Genomic DNA, 13,983 nt, shown 5'->3' on the forward strand with positions numbered 1-13,983 from the left:
GTGACTTGGAGACTACAGTCCTGGCCTTTGCATTGCCATTTCCTCCGCAGTGCCTTAGGTCCCGAGGTTAGTGTGCTGTTAGCACTGTTTGCTTTCCTTGTCTTGTGCTCTGTGGGTTTTCAGCCCTTCTGTGTTTATTGTTCTGTGGGCTTCCTACCCTTCTGTGTTTATTGCTCTGTGGTTTTCCAGCCCTTCTGTGTTTATTGCTCTGTGGGTTTTCTGCCCTTCTGTGTTTATCGCTTTGTGGGTTTCCAGCCCTTCTGTGTTTATTGCTCTGTGGGTTTCCAGCCCTTCTGTGTTTATTGCTCTGTGGGTTTTCTGCCCTTCTGTGTTTATCGCTTTGTGGGTTTCCAGCCCTTCTGTGTTTATTGCTCTGTGGGTTTCCAGCCCTTCTGTGTTTATTGCTCTGTGGGTTTTCTGCCCATCTGTGTTTATTGCTCTGTGGGTTTTCTGCCCTTCTGTGTTTATTGCTCTGTGGGTTTTCTGCCCATCTGTGTTTATTGCTCTGTGGGTTTTCTGCCCTTCTGTGTTTATTGCTCTGTGGGTTTCCAGCCCTTCTGTGACCATTGCTTTGAACCTGCCTACTGCCAGAACCCGGACATTCCCTGCCTGTCTGCCTTGCCATCGCCTAGGGGCCAGGGGGCACTCCTGGACCTTCATTCCTGCGGTTCCTGTAAGTCCTACCGGCTGCCAGAACCTGAGGGCTCAACCCGAGGGGGAAGGCAGTCAAGTGTAGGTGAAGCCTAGGTCCAGGGTGTTCCAGTTCCGCGGGTTCCGCTCCAGTGTGTTCCAGTCCAGCGGGTTTCACTCCTGTATGTTCCTGTCCAGTGGGGCCACTCCAGGGTGTCCAGTCCAGCGGGCCCCACTCCAGTGCGCACCCGTCCGGTGCGTTCCAGTTCCGAGTGTTCCGGTGTAGAACTCCAGTCCGGAGTTCCGGTCCAGTCTTGTCTCATCTCTACCTTGTAGGTGATCTTGCCTGCCACTGCCGCTCCACGGTAGTGGCCCAAGGACTCACGAAACCAGTGCTCCCGGGGAAGAAGCCTGACAGTGTGCCAAGGTCCTCGCGCACGCGACAGAAGGTTTTCAGCAGCTTCTTGAAAAGGCTGTGGTCCATTTGTGCTTAAGGTGCTGCGGGAGAGCGTTCCAAGATTTAGGGCACCAGTAGCGGAAGGAAGAGGTGAAAATCCTTTTGTACTTGACACCCTTACAATTTGGGAAGTGTAGATGGAGATACGTCCGTGCAGCAGGCGTGGCATTCCTGGGTGGAAGGTCGATCAATGGGAGCATGTACTCCGGAGCAAGCCCATAGATGATTTTGTGGGTTAAGGAGCAGAGCTTAAAAGTGATGCGCTCCTTTACAGGTAGCCCACGCATGTTTGAATTCTATTACCGTTTTCATCTCCACCACCTCCCGCATTCCACATATCCACTACCCTCTCCGTGAAAAAATACTTCCTGACATTAGTCCTGAGTCTGCCCCCTTCAACCTCAATTCATGTCCTCTAGTTCTACTGCATTCCCGTATCCAGAAAAGGTTTGTTTGCGGATTAATACCTTTCAAATATTTGACCGTCTCTATCATATCACCCCTGTTTTTCCTTTCCTCCAAGGTATACATGTTCAGGTCAGCCAGTCTCTCCTCGTACAATTTGCAACGCAAATCCCATAGCATTTTCGTAGCTTTTCTTTGCACCGCTTCCAGTCTTTTTACATCTTTAGCAAGATACGACCTCCAAAACTGAACACAATACTCCAAGTGGGGCCTCACCAACGACTTGTAGAGGGGCATCCACACCTCCTTTCTTCTGCTGGTTATGCCCCTCTCTACACAGCCTAGCATCCTTCTGGTCAAGACTGTCGCCTTGTCGCATTGTTTCTTCACCTTCAGATCCTCAGACACCAACACCCCAAGGTCTCTCTCCTGAGTCAAGCTTACTTATCTCTCCCCTCCTATCCGGTATCTCTCTTTTGGGTTTCCGCACCCCAAGTGCATCACTCTACACTTCTTGGCATTAAATTTTAACTGCTAGACCCTCGATCATTCTTCTAACTTTCGGAGATCCCTTCTCATTGTTTCTACTCCCTCCAGGGTATCCACTTTATTGGCTATCTTCGTCTCAACCGCAAAAAGGCAAACCTTTCCTTCCAACCCTTCAGCAATATCTCTTACAAATATAGTAAACAAATTGGGCCCCAGCACCGACCCCTGAGGAACCCCACTGCTCATCATCCTTTCCTCAGAGCGGATTCCATTTACTACCAACCTCTGCCATCTGTTGGTCAACCAGTTTTCTATCCAGTTAACTATCCTTTCTTTCAGCAGCGACATCATTATTTTTCCTACCACCAACATGAGACTCCAAGCTGGAAAGTGAGAGGCCTAGCAGAAGGGCCTAAGAGGGTTTCAGGAACAGAGACTTGTGAGCGGTCAAATGGCAGGAAGCATCCCTCAGAGGTGAACGAATTGGATTGGCTGTTGGACGTGTGAGGACTTCACTTCTCTCTTCAATAGCCATGTCTCATGTTGGTAATGGGGCATGTCTTGTATGGATAAGGGGGGGGTGGGGGTAGGAGTAGGGGGAATTATCAAAGTATCTGGTGGTGGTTGACTAGGTTAAAGTCTCAAGACTGGAAGTTCAAGGAATGTTTAATTGTGTAACATTGAATGTTAAGGGTCTCAATTCGCCAATGAAACGTAAGCGTATGTTTAAAGATATGTTGCGGTTAAAGGCAGATGTCTCCAGTGGTGAATCTTCTTTTAGTCTCTACTTTTGCCTTCTGTGATTCGTCATCGTAGAACACTACTCCTGTTATATATTTTGGCTTATGCTGCAAGAAACTCACCTGAAAAAAAAAAGAAAAGATCAAACAAAGGAGCTGCCAGAACTTTTCTAAGTTCCTCCAGTATCCTTGGATGTATCCCAATCTGCCCCATCGCTTTGTCTACCTTTAGTTTACTGAAGAACAAATAAAACTAAAATAACAAAACAAGCAAAAAGGGATTTAAAAAAGCAAAGAACCACAAAGACATTTTGGCAGGTGTGTTTGCCAAGATCAAAAAGAACCATTACAGAAGAATGAGATTTTCCCTTTTTTTTTTTTAGATCAAATTGCAAGGACAAATGCTTAATGGGTGGATATTTAGCTGGTCTGGCCAGTATATAAAATTAGGCACCGACTCTGGTGCTTCTTGTGCTAACACCTGATGAATCAAGGAAGAATTCACTATGAAGAATGAAAAGGTCCAAAGACGTAGAAAAGGGACGTAGCGTAGGACAACCAAACTATGCAGAATTTCAGTTGTTTGAACGCATTCGATACGCTGACATGATTGCTTGCACAACTTTCAGTCTTATTTTCGAAAGAGAAGGACGCCCATCTTATGACACAAATCACAAGATGGGCGTCCTTCTCACAGGGTCGCCCAAATCGGCATAATCAAAAGCCGATTTTGGGCGTCCTCAACAGCTTTCTGTCACGGGGATGACCAAAGTTCACGAGGGCGTGTCAGAAGCATAGCGAAGGTGGGACTGGGGCATGCCTAACACATGGGCATCCTCAACAGATAATGGAAAAAAGGAGGGCATCCTTGATGAACACTTGGATGACTTTACCTGGTCCTTTTTTTTCTTACAACCAAGCCACAAAAATGTGCCCTAAATGGCCAGATGACCACCGGAGGGAATCGGGGATGACCTCCCCTTACTCCCCCAGTGGTCACTAACCCCCTCCCACCCTCAAAAAATGTTAAAAATATTTTTCCAGTCTCTATGCCAGCTTCAAATATCATACCCAGCTCCTTGACAGCAGTATGCAGAACCTTGGAGCAGTTTTAGTGGGTGCAGTGCACTTCAGGCAGGCAGACCCAGGCCCATCCCCCCCCCTACCTGTTACACTTATGGTGGTAAATGTGAGCCCTTCAAAACCCACCAGAAACCCACTGTACCCACATGTAGGTGCCTCCCTTCACTCCTTAGGGCCATGGTAGTGGTGTACAGTTGTGGGGAGTGGGTTTTGGGTGGGGGGGCTCAGCACACAAGGTAAGGGAGCTATGCACCTAGGAGCAATTTCTGAAGTCCACTGCAGTGCCCTCTAGGGTGCCCGGTTGGTGTCTTGGCATGTCAGGGGGGACCAGTGCACTACGACCATCTCTAAGTTTGACCTAAATTTTGCGATTTGGGTGTCTATGACCATATTATCGAAACAAAAGATGGACTCCCATCTTGTTTCGATAATACAGGTTTCTCCGCCCCTTCGCCGGGACATCCTGCGAGGATGTCCTCAGGAAAACTTGGGCGCCCCTTTCGATTATGCCCCTCTTTGTGTGTTGTCTGGCTTGATTTAAAAACCCATCTCCCTGAAGCGTCGTTCATTACAATTATAAGCATGAGGTTTGGCCGGCCGACCGGCCAGCCAGCCCACACTCCCTCGCAGGACCCTGACTTGCCACAAAGAGAATTTGGGGAGGGGGGGCAGTGATGGAGGCAGGCGTGAGCCCCACATGCTCCTGTCCCAGTGGTTGCCTCTTTCAAAATCAGATTGCTTGATCCCTAGTGGTAGTATCATCCGATTCCCTCTAGAGGTCAAGTGGTGCCATTCTTGTAGAGGTAACCACTGGGACAAGAATGAATAGTGATTACTCCAACCCGCCCCCCCCCCTAATTGCTCCAAACCTCTTGGGGTGAGTCAGGGTCCCTGGGGATGTGGGGGAACTGGGAAGACAGGCAGGTCAACTGACCTTTATGCTTACCAATGTCAGGGGTAAGGTTTAGAGGAGGGGGTATTTAAAACATTTCAGCCCCAGGTTGGGCCTGAATAGGGAGTGTTGGGCCTTTTAGTCATTTGGTTATATCCCTGCGATAGGTGGTCTGCCTTATTATATACAGGTGCTTTCTTAAATGTGAGTGGTACTTCCTCTTTTTCAGGTTAGAATTGCTTGTGCTTTTTTTGTAACTGTAATTTTTCATGGTGCCATTCTTTCCTGCCTTCTGTCCAGTTTTTCTCTTTTGACTTGCAACATTCCCCTTTATTGTTTGAGAGACTCATCTAAACTAAAAATAAAACAAAAAGAAAGAAAAGAAAACCAAAAGGAGAAGCAATCAACAAAAGTCCAAAAGAGAAAATAAAATGAATTGTCTTTCTTCAGTACTGTAATTTTCTATTGACTATAAAACTGTAACCCATATAGATAATTGTTTTTGACTTTATTTTTAATTTGAGTATTTATATTTAAGCAATTATTTGCTGGCTGTATTTCCCTGTTTAAGGCATAGTGCTGAAACATGGGCATGTCAGGTTTCTAATAGTTGTTTTAGAAATTTACTTAAAATATTAGAAAAATTGTCTATGACAGCACTACATAAGTGATAGTGTACTAAAAAGACAAAATCTTACCTGCACAAGCATAAAGTAGAAAGGCGAGAGTACCATAGACATAAATGTTTGGTGCTCATTTTCAAAGCACATATACTTAAAAAGTTCCATAGTAACATATGTAACTTTGTAAGTCTATGTGCTTGGAAAATGAGCCTCACTTTGACTCATAGGGGCCCTTTTACGAAGCCTTGTAGGTGCCTACACGCGCCCAATGGCTGTCAATTTTGAGTTACTGCCTGGCTACCATGTACCCTCATAGGCAATTTCATTTTTGACACGCGTCCGCTACGCGGGCCAGAAAATATTTTTATTTTCTGGCGTGCGGGCGGTAATCGGCATTTTATGCATGTAGACCATTACTGCCCGGTTACCACATGAGACCTTAGCACTAGGTCAATGGCTGGCAGTAAGGTCTCAGACCCAAAATAGATGTGTGGCAAATTTCATTTTGCCACACATCCATTTTTGGCAAAAATTTTAAAAAGGCATTTTTACTGGTGCGCTGAAAAATGATTCTGCGTGCGCCTAAAGCACGTGTCTACACTACCATAGGCCATTTTTCAGCGCACCTTTGTACAAGGGCCCCTTACACACTTAGAAGAGATAAATAGCTTTTTGTTTAATTCAGTTTAACACACATTTACTACATAATGCTTATACTTATCCATTCCTAATAAAGATTCTCGAATAGCAGCCTCTCACTGTGAACCAGGCGATATCTTCTCTGCTCTGCCTCTTCCCTCTATGGCACATCCTTCTGAAACCTCTGCCAGAGGCTGGAGATCTCCTTCTTCAATTGGCTTGTGTCCATAGGCAGTAATGTTTTTTTTTATCTGTCATTGGCTCTAGATAGGTGAAATTAGGTGCAGTGCACCTTGCTGGCACTTTTATGATTGGGTCGGACCTTAGAGAATACCCTGATCTTATCATGGTCTCAGTACCTGCTGCTGTTGTGCATGACATGTACATGGATGTGAAAAGTGCAGCTTTATAGGTTGGGCTGTCATTTGAAAAACATGCTGTCCACAAATGAGCATGCACTATGCGCGCACATAGGGGAGGGATTCTATATATAGCATCTAAACAAATCAGCGTGGAAACCAGTGCTGACTAAGCATATTCTATAAGCGGCACCTAAATTTAGGCGTAGCAGATAAAATACACTTAGTTGATATCTCAGTGCCTAAACTACATGCCTCCATTTACACCAATTATTAAAATGTAGCATAAATCCCAGCACAGATTGAGGCGCACTGGGCCATATTCTATATCTATGTGCGTAAATTTCAGAACACCCATGGAACGCCAATTTCCCCACCCATAACCATACCCATTTTACCTGTGCACATTAGAAGATTGTCGCACTGCATTACAGAATAAGCTTAGTTGAGTTGTGCGCATAAATTCTAATTGCCAATTAGTGCTCATTATTGCTTGTTGAGCTGTTATAGTAACACAGTAACATAGTAAGCGACGGCAGAAAAAGACCTGTACGGTCCATCCAGTCTGCCCAACAAAATAAACTCATATGTGCTACTTTATATGGATACCTGACCCTCCTCTCAGTACCCTTCTCCACCACCACCAACTCCAGGCTCCGCTCATTCTGCCTCACCTCACCCTATGCTTGGAACAACCTTCCTGAACCCTTACGCCAAACCCCCTCCCTGCCCATCTTCAAGTCTTTGCTTAAAGCCCACCTCTTCAATGCTGCGTTCGGCACCTAACCCTTACCATTCGGTGAATCCAGACTGCCCCAATTTGACTGCCCCTATCGGACCGACCGTTCACTTGTCTATTAGATTGTAAGCTCTTTGAGCAGGGACTATCTCTCTTTGTTAAATTGTACAGTGCTGCGTAACCCTAGTAGCGCTCTAGAAATGTTAAGTAGTAGTAGTAGTAGTAGTAGTAAGGCACAGACCGTAGAAGTCTGCCCAGCACTAGCCCCGCCTCCCAACCACTAGCCCCACCTTCTAACCACCGGTGCTGCCACCCAACCTCTGCTAAGCTTCTGAGGATCAATTTCTTCTGAACAGGATTCCTTTATGTTTATCCCACGCTTTTTTGAATTCCATTACCTTTTTCATCTCCACCATCTCCCGCGGGAGGGCATTCCAAGGCAGTTGCTGTTGAGACTTGGAAGGAGGAGGAAGTGCTGCCAGAGGCTCTGCAAGCTTCCAGGGGGAAGGGAGTGAGGCCTAGCTCCTTCCCCAGAAATGAGGAAGGTCCAATGCTAATTAGCTTAAGCCAATTATGTTAAGCCCGCTCTTATAGAATCTGCTTGGATTTTGGCACAGATCTCTAGGCTTGCTATATAGAATCCGGGGGGGGGGGGGGGGGGGGGGGGGGGGGGGGGGGGGGGGGGGGTAGTGCATGCGGTTTTCCACTAAAATACCCTTGGAGGCACATGTGATATTTCACACATCTATCAGAAAAGGATGTGCACTATGTGCAAGTACAGTGCATTCTGTAAGGAGAGCACATGTGCACTTAGGGGTCCTTATACTAAGCTGTGGTGAAAAGTAGCCTTAGTACATGCTTATGCAGGTTTTTCCCATGTGCTAAGGCCATTTTTTACTGCAGTCGTATAAATGGCCTTTTTGTATTAATGGCCATGTGCTAATGTTACAAAAATTTGAAGGAAGTGAGGTATTATATAACCACAAAAACATTTAACTTATACCCTCACAAATATTTACTGACATCAGAACACCTATTGAAATTCACATGGAGGAAAAAGCCTCAGCAAACCTAGACCAAATTTGACAAGGTCTTCATTGGGTTTAGTTGCAATCACAGGCATTAAAAACCTCCAGTGGCCTTTCAATAGAACAACGATAGATCTTTAAATTAGATACTATTGAACCAGTTGGTTTGAATGGTAAAACTGAATGGCATCATTGTTTTTTGACTTGTTATGGTAACCCTGCCTTTTCTTGTGATTGGTTGTTACTCAGTTGGCATCCGTTTGAAATTTTAGGATGCCATCTTTGAGAACTCAGCCCTTGTGAAGCAGTGACATAAAGTAGAGTGGGCAAAGAATGTATGAACAGACATCAGCTTGAGTTCTTTACTCCAGAAGATATGATTTTAATTTTTGTTCTTTTGAAGGTGCTCCATAAAGATTCTCTTAATCCCTGGCGCAGTTTTTTTTGAAACACTGGCTGTCATCACAGGCACTTCTGTAAAAGCTAAGTGTTTAATTTCATTATAAAAAAAGAACATTTTTTAAAATTAGTATTTGGAGATGAAATGTATTGCTGTTGAAAGACCACTGGAGGTTTTTTAAAAATTTATTTAAGATAATTTATGCCCCAATATTACCACATAAAGCAGCCCCTAAGCGGCTTACAATGAACTAATGAAGCAGTTACAATGACAGTTGAGAGGGAGCGGAGGAAGAAGGGAAGGAAATATTTAATACAATATTTAATCAAATAAGTAGGCAAGGAATAGAAAACAAAAAGAAGAGAAAGTAGGAGTCCAAAATCAGATCTTGACTCGCTATGCCTATGATTGCAACTAAACCCAATAAAGACCGTGTCAAATTTGGTCTGGGTTTGCTGAGGCTTTTTCCTCCATGTTCTGATGTCAGTAAAAATTTGTGAGGATATCAGTTAAATGTTCATTTGCTAATGTTGCCAATAATGAGGTGATAAGGGTGCATGTGGCATTCGTATGATAATGTAGCTGTGCTAACTGATATGCAGAGGAATGTCCACACTCCATCACCCAAACACACCCCTTATATATATTTTAGGTCATGCAGATTTGGCAGTCACTGAATGACGTCTGAGCACATCCCATTTTAAGCTGCATTGGACACACTGTAGCGCCTAACACAGATTAGTAAAACGGCCCCATAGTGCACACTCTTAACGTTTCCACACAGTACAAAACCTTTCTGGGTGCCTACCCTTAGCAACTTATCATTTGCCTCATTCTGGCACAAGACTTTAGTTGTAAGTTCACTTAGAGGCCCTTTTACCATGCTAGCGGCAGCGTGTGTTTTTGCTGAATGCCAAGGCCCCTTTTACCAGAGGGTAAAAAGGCTGAAAAAAGAAATGGCCATGTGATAAGTTCGCAGTTGCCGTGTGGCCATTTTGGGGGCAGCACTTACTGCCACCATTGAGGAGGTGGCAAAGCCTGCCGCGCTAACCCAATGGTAAAAATACAGAAATAAATTTCTATAGTGCCAGAAATGGTGTGCGCTGGAGGTGGAATTAATGTGTCCGTAGTTCTGGATTGACACACGGCAAGCCTATTGCCATGTGCCAACCCTTTAGTAAAAGGGTCCCTTAGTATTTCTTCTCAACTCAAAGTCCCTCATACTAACTTTTTGTCCACCCAAGCTGTCATAGTAAAATCTATCAAAAATTTTAAAATAATATTTTAGTTATATGTTATTCATTTTTAGTGGGTTTGTTTTCTGTATTATTGCTAGTATGCCTACCTTTTTTTTGGCCCCCCTGCTCTTTTTTTGTGTGCTACATTATAATTGCTTTGCATCCACATTTTGGACTACAGTAGTTGTTTATAAAATTGCCCACACAATATGTACATAAACTTATATGTATGCAGTCTAAATTTATCCAGAATGAGCATAGGCACTCCTGGAGGGCAGGGTTGGAGAAGGGTTATCATTTATATACATCTTTTATAAAATGCATACATATACACATACAATAATCCTGACAATTTGAGAATACCAAAGAGCAGGTGTAAAAAATCTGCACAAAATTTCCCATGGGTAATTTCAAAGTGTAAGTATATGCATACTTTGTTTTGAAAATTGCTGGTATCACATAGGAAAAAATATGGGATCTACCGGGGTGAGCAAGATGGCGGCACATACCTGAAGTTGAGTAGCAATAGCATTTTCTTGCTTAACAAAAATGCCTTGCAAAAGTAAGGGTTTCCTTCGGGGTCCAGCTGCAGTTTTCTCTCCCATTTTGGGGCCATCTAAGATTGTTCCCTTTCTTCAGCCAAGGCCTTAAGAAGACTTTCAGAGGGCATGTCTTTGACCCCTCTGGAGCAGCGCTGTGACAGGGGGGCCTTTAGGATCTTATGGAATGATGCAAACAGCTGCGTATCTGAGATGGATGCTGAAGCTGGAATGCTCAGAGGATTAGTTCTCGAGTCTGTTGGCATCCGACAGGAGAAAACCTTTAGGGGTTAAATCTTTTACCAAGTGTTAATGTAAGCAATGTAAGGGGAAACTCAGGAGGTTCAGTGACTTTTGGCTTACCAACAGAATATGTGCTTATGCCTGCAGCTCCCCTTCCCCCATGTCGAAGCTCCCTGAAGTAACACTGGAGATTATTTGGTCAGTAGTGGTTAAAATTTATGATTTGATAAATGTTACTAAGGATGCTTCTGCTGTGAAATCAATCTACAGCTGAGAAGTTGGACCACAATCAGAATATCAATTTGGCTGGGATAGAAATTAAGGTACAATCTTTGGAACAATGTTTGAATGAGCAAGTTCAAATTCAGCTTATGAGAGATAAAACTCTGATTCGTCATATGGAACAGCTGGAAATGGACTTTCCCAAGCCCATGGCCCTATCTGTCTAGAAGACTTAAATATTTACTGGAAGTTTTAAAATTGCCAGAAGCTGGGATTCCACCCTATAGTAACATTTACTACTTACCCAGCAGGAGGAGGACTGCTCCTGAGAAAAATAGAACTGAGATGTTACTATGTCCTGACAGTTTGGATGTTTCCTTATTGTTGAAGCATTCACTGAGAACCATAATAGAGCAACTCTTTCCCTCAAGATGTTAATATTTTCATGAAGTTGTGTATTTTTGTTTCTCACAAGTTTTGTTTATGGGTCAGAAAATATGGGTATTCCCTGCTATTACTAGAGACTCAATCGTGTAGGAAATTATTTCATTTTTTTGCGCCAAGAGACTTGTGCTCTTGGTGTTTACTTTGTACCTTATTACCCTTGTTCATGTGTTATTACTTATGGTAATACTAGATATGTTTCTTTGACCCCAAACATTTGAAGACTTTTCTACAAGCTAAAAGACTGGCTAGCAGAATGCAGGTGTGTAGACAGACCTCAGGTTTGGGGGGGGGGGGGGGGGGTGAGCCCGAAGTGAGGGGGCACAAAATTTTGCCCTGCCTCCCTGCTGCTCTCCCACATACCTGGGCTGTTAAGGGTCCGCAAGCCCTGCCAGTGGAAGCCCTCCTTCAGCCGATGTTTGTTTTCCTGAGCCACTGCGCTGCCTGCACTTCTTATCCACCCTCTCCGTGCACACTTTGTTTTAGTGAAATCGAGCATGCGTGAGGGTCTGGCCCCTGCACATGCTCAGTTTTTCTGCATGCATTGGGGGTGGGGTTAGCCTCCCTCACGCATTCTCAATTTCACTAAAACCAAATGTGTGCAGGGGGGCAGGGCAGGCAGCACGACGACTCAGGAAATCACGCATCGGCTGAAGGAGGGTTTCTGTTGGCAGGGCTTGGGGACACCCACCAGCCAAATCAGCACACAGTGCATACATTTTAGGGGGCCTAAACCTAAATTGGGGTGCCTAGGCCCTCAAAGCACCCCCTGGCTATGACCCCTATTATCGATTTTGAACATTAAATTATGAAAGACAAATTGTGTTAATGCATTTTCTTAACATTTTTTTTCTTGTAAAGAAATCTCTCTTTTGTGATCTTATTTCCTATTGTGCCCTCTCCTTTACTGAGGTATAAGAAGGTATGATTAACTTCAATTATTAATTTTGCTGAGATTATTTATCTGTGGATACTTTGGATATTTCTATACTGTATTTCTTGTAAGATAGATCCTTATTTTAAACTAGTAAAAGAGGCCCGTTTCAGAGCAAATGAAACGGGCGCTAGCAAGGTGTTCATCGCCAACACCCCTCCCTCCCTGGCCAACCCCTTTGTTATTCTTCCATTGCTCCGCCCCCAACATCATGACGTTTGATGTGAGGGCGGGGCCCGGAGCGATTCCGCCCCCCCCAGCCTCCCTGCCTCCCTCCCTGCCAACCCCTTCGTTGTTCTGCCATTGCTCCGCCCTCGAGGGCGGGGCCCGGAGCGATTTCCCACCCCCCACGCCTCCCTGCCTCCCTGCCAACCCCTTTGTTGTTCTGCCATTGCTCCGCCCTCAAGGGCGGGGCCCGGAGCAATTTTAGTGGCTTCACCACCACGAACCTTCGAACCTTTTTGAAGGAAGTCAGGGCTTGGCTTCACTGACGTCAGTGTCCTCAGAACGTTGAGGGTGAGTTTTATTATAGTAGATAAGTTAAAAAAGTATGGATCCATGAATTAAGCATGTGCACAGTTTATTTATTTGTTGCATTTGTATCCCACATTTTCCCACCTATTTGCAGGCTCAATGAGGCTTACATTATATCGTAATGGCGATCGCGATTTCCGGAATGAGAAATACAAAGTGGTATTGCATTAAAGTTCATTAAGTGACAGAGTAAATTAAGCAGTCAAGTATACAGAATTCATTTCCGGACTGAGAACTAAAGTGGTATGGTGTTAAAGTTCATTAGTGACAAAGTAAATTAAGCAGTCAAGTATAGAGATTTCAATTATGTCTAGTTCTGGTATAAGTTTCATTCTCTGGTATTTAGGATGGATCATTATGGTATGCCTTCTTGAACAGGTTGGTTTTTAGTGATTTTGGAAGTTTGTTAGGTCGTGCATTGTTTTTATGGCGTTTGGTAGTGCATTCCATAGTTGCGTGCCTATGTAGGAGAAGCTGGATGCATATGTTGATTTATACTTTAGTCCTTTGCAGCTGGGGTAGTGGAGATTCAAGAACGTGCGTGCTGACCTTTTTGTGTTCCTGGTTGGTAAGTCTATGAGGTCTGACATGTAGACCGGGGCTTCACCTTGAATGATTTTATGAATCAGGGTGCAGATTTTGAACGCAATATGTTAAGTGGGAGCCAGTGTAGTTTTTCTCTTAGGGGTTTGGCACTTTTGTATTTCGTTTTTCCAAATATGAGTCTGGCTGCTGTGTTTTGGGCAGTTTGGAGTTTCTTAATGATTTGTAATTTGCATCTAGCATAGATTGCATTGCAGTAATCTAGGTGGCTTAGCGCCATTGATTGTACCAGGCTGCGGAATAGTAACATGGTAACATAGCAGATGATGGCAGAAAAAGACCTGCACGGTCCATCTAGTCTGCCCAACAAGATAAACTCATATGTGCTACTTCTTGTGTATACCTTACCTTGATTTCTATCTGCCATTTTCAAGCCACAGACCGTAGAAGTCTTGCCCAGCACTAGCCCCGCCTCCCAAACACCAGCCCCTCCTCCCAATCTCTGCTAAGCTTCTGAGGATTCTTCCCTTGGGAAGAAAGGTTTTACTCTTTTGAGTTTCCACATTGAATAGAACATTTTCTTTGTTGTATTTTTCGCATGGCTTTCTAGTGTAAGATTTTGGTCAATTGTAACTCCGAGAATTTTCAGGCTATCTGAGACAGGAAGGGTGTAGTCTGGGGTGTTTAAAGTGGTGGGTTTGTTCATGTTATATTGTGATGAGAGGATGAGACATTGAGGGGCATAATCGAACGCGAACACCCATCTCCATGGGCGTCTATGTCTGAAAACGGGTATGTGAAG

This window comes from Microcaecilia unicolor, chromosome 10 (assembly GCF_901765095.1).
Source record: "Microcaecilia unicolor chromosome 10, aMicUni1.1, whole genome shotgun sequence".
Lineage (NCBI taxonomy): Eukaryota > Metazoa > Chordata > Amphibia > Gymnophiona > Siphonopidae > Microcaecilia > Microcaecilia unicolor.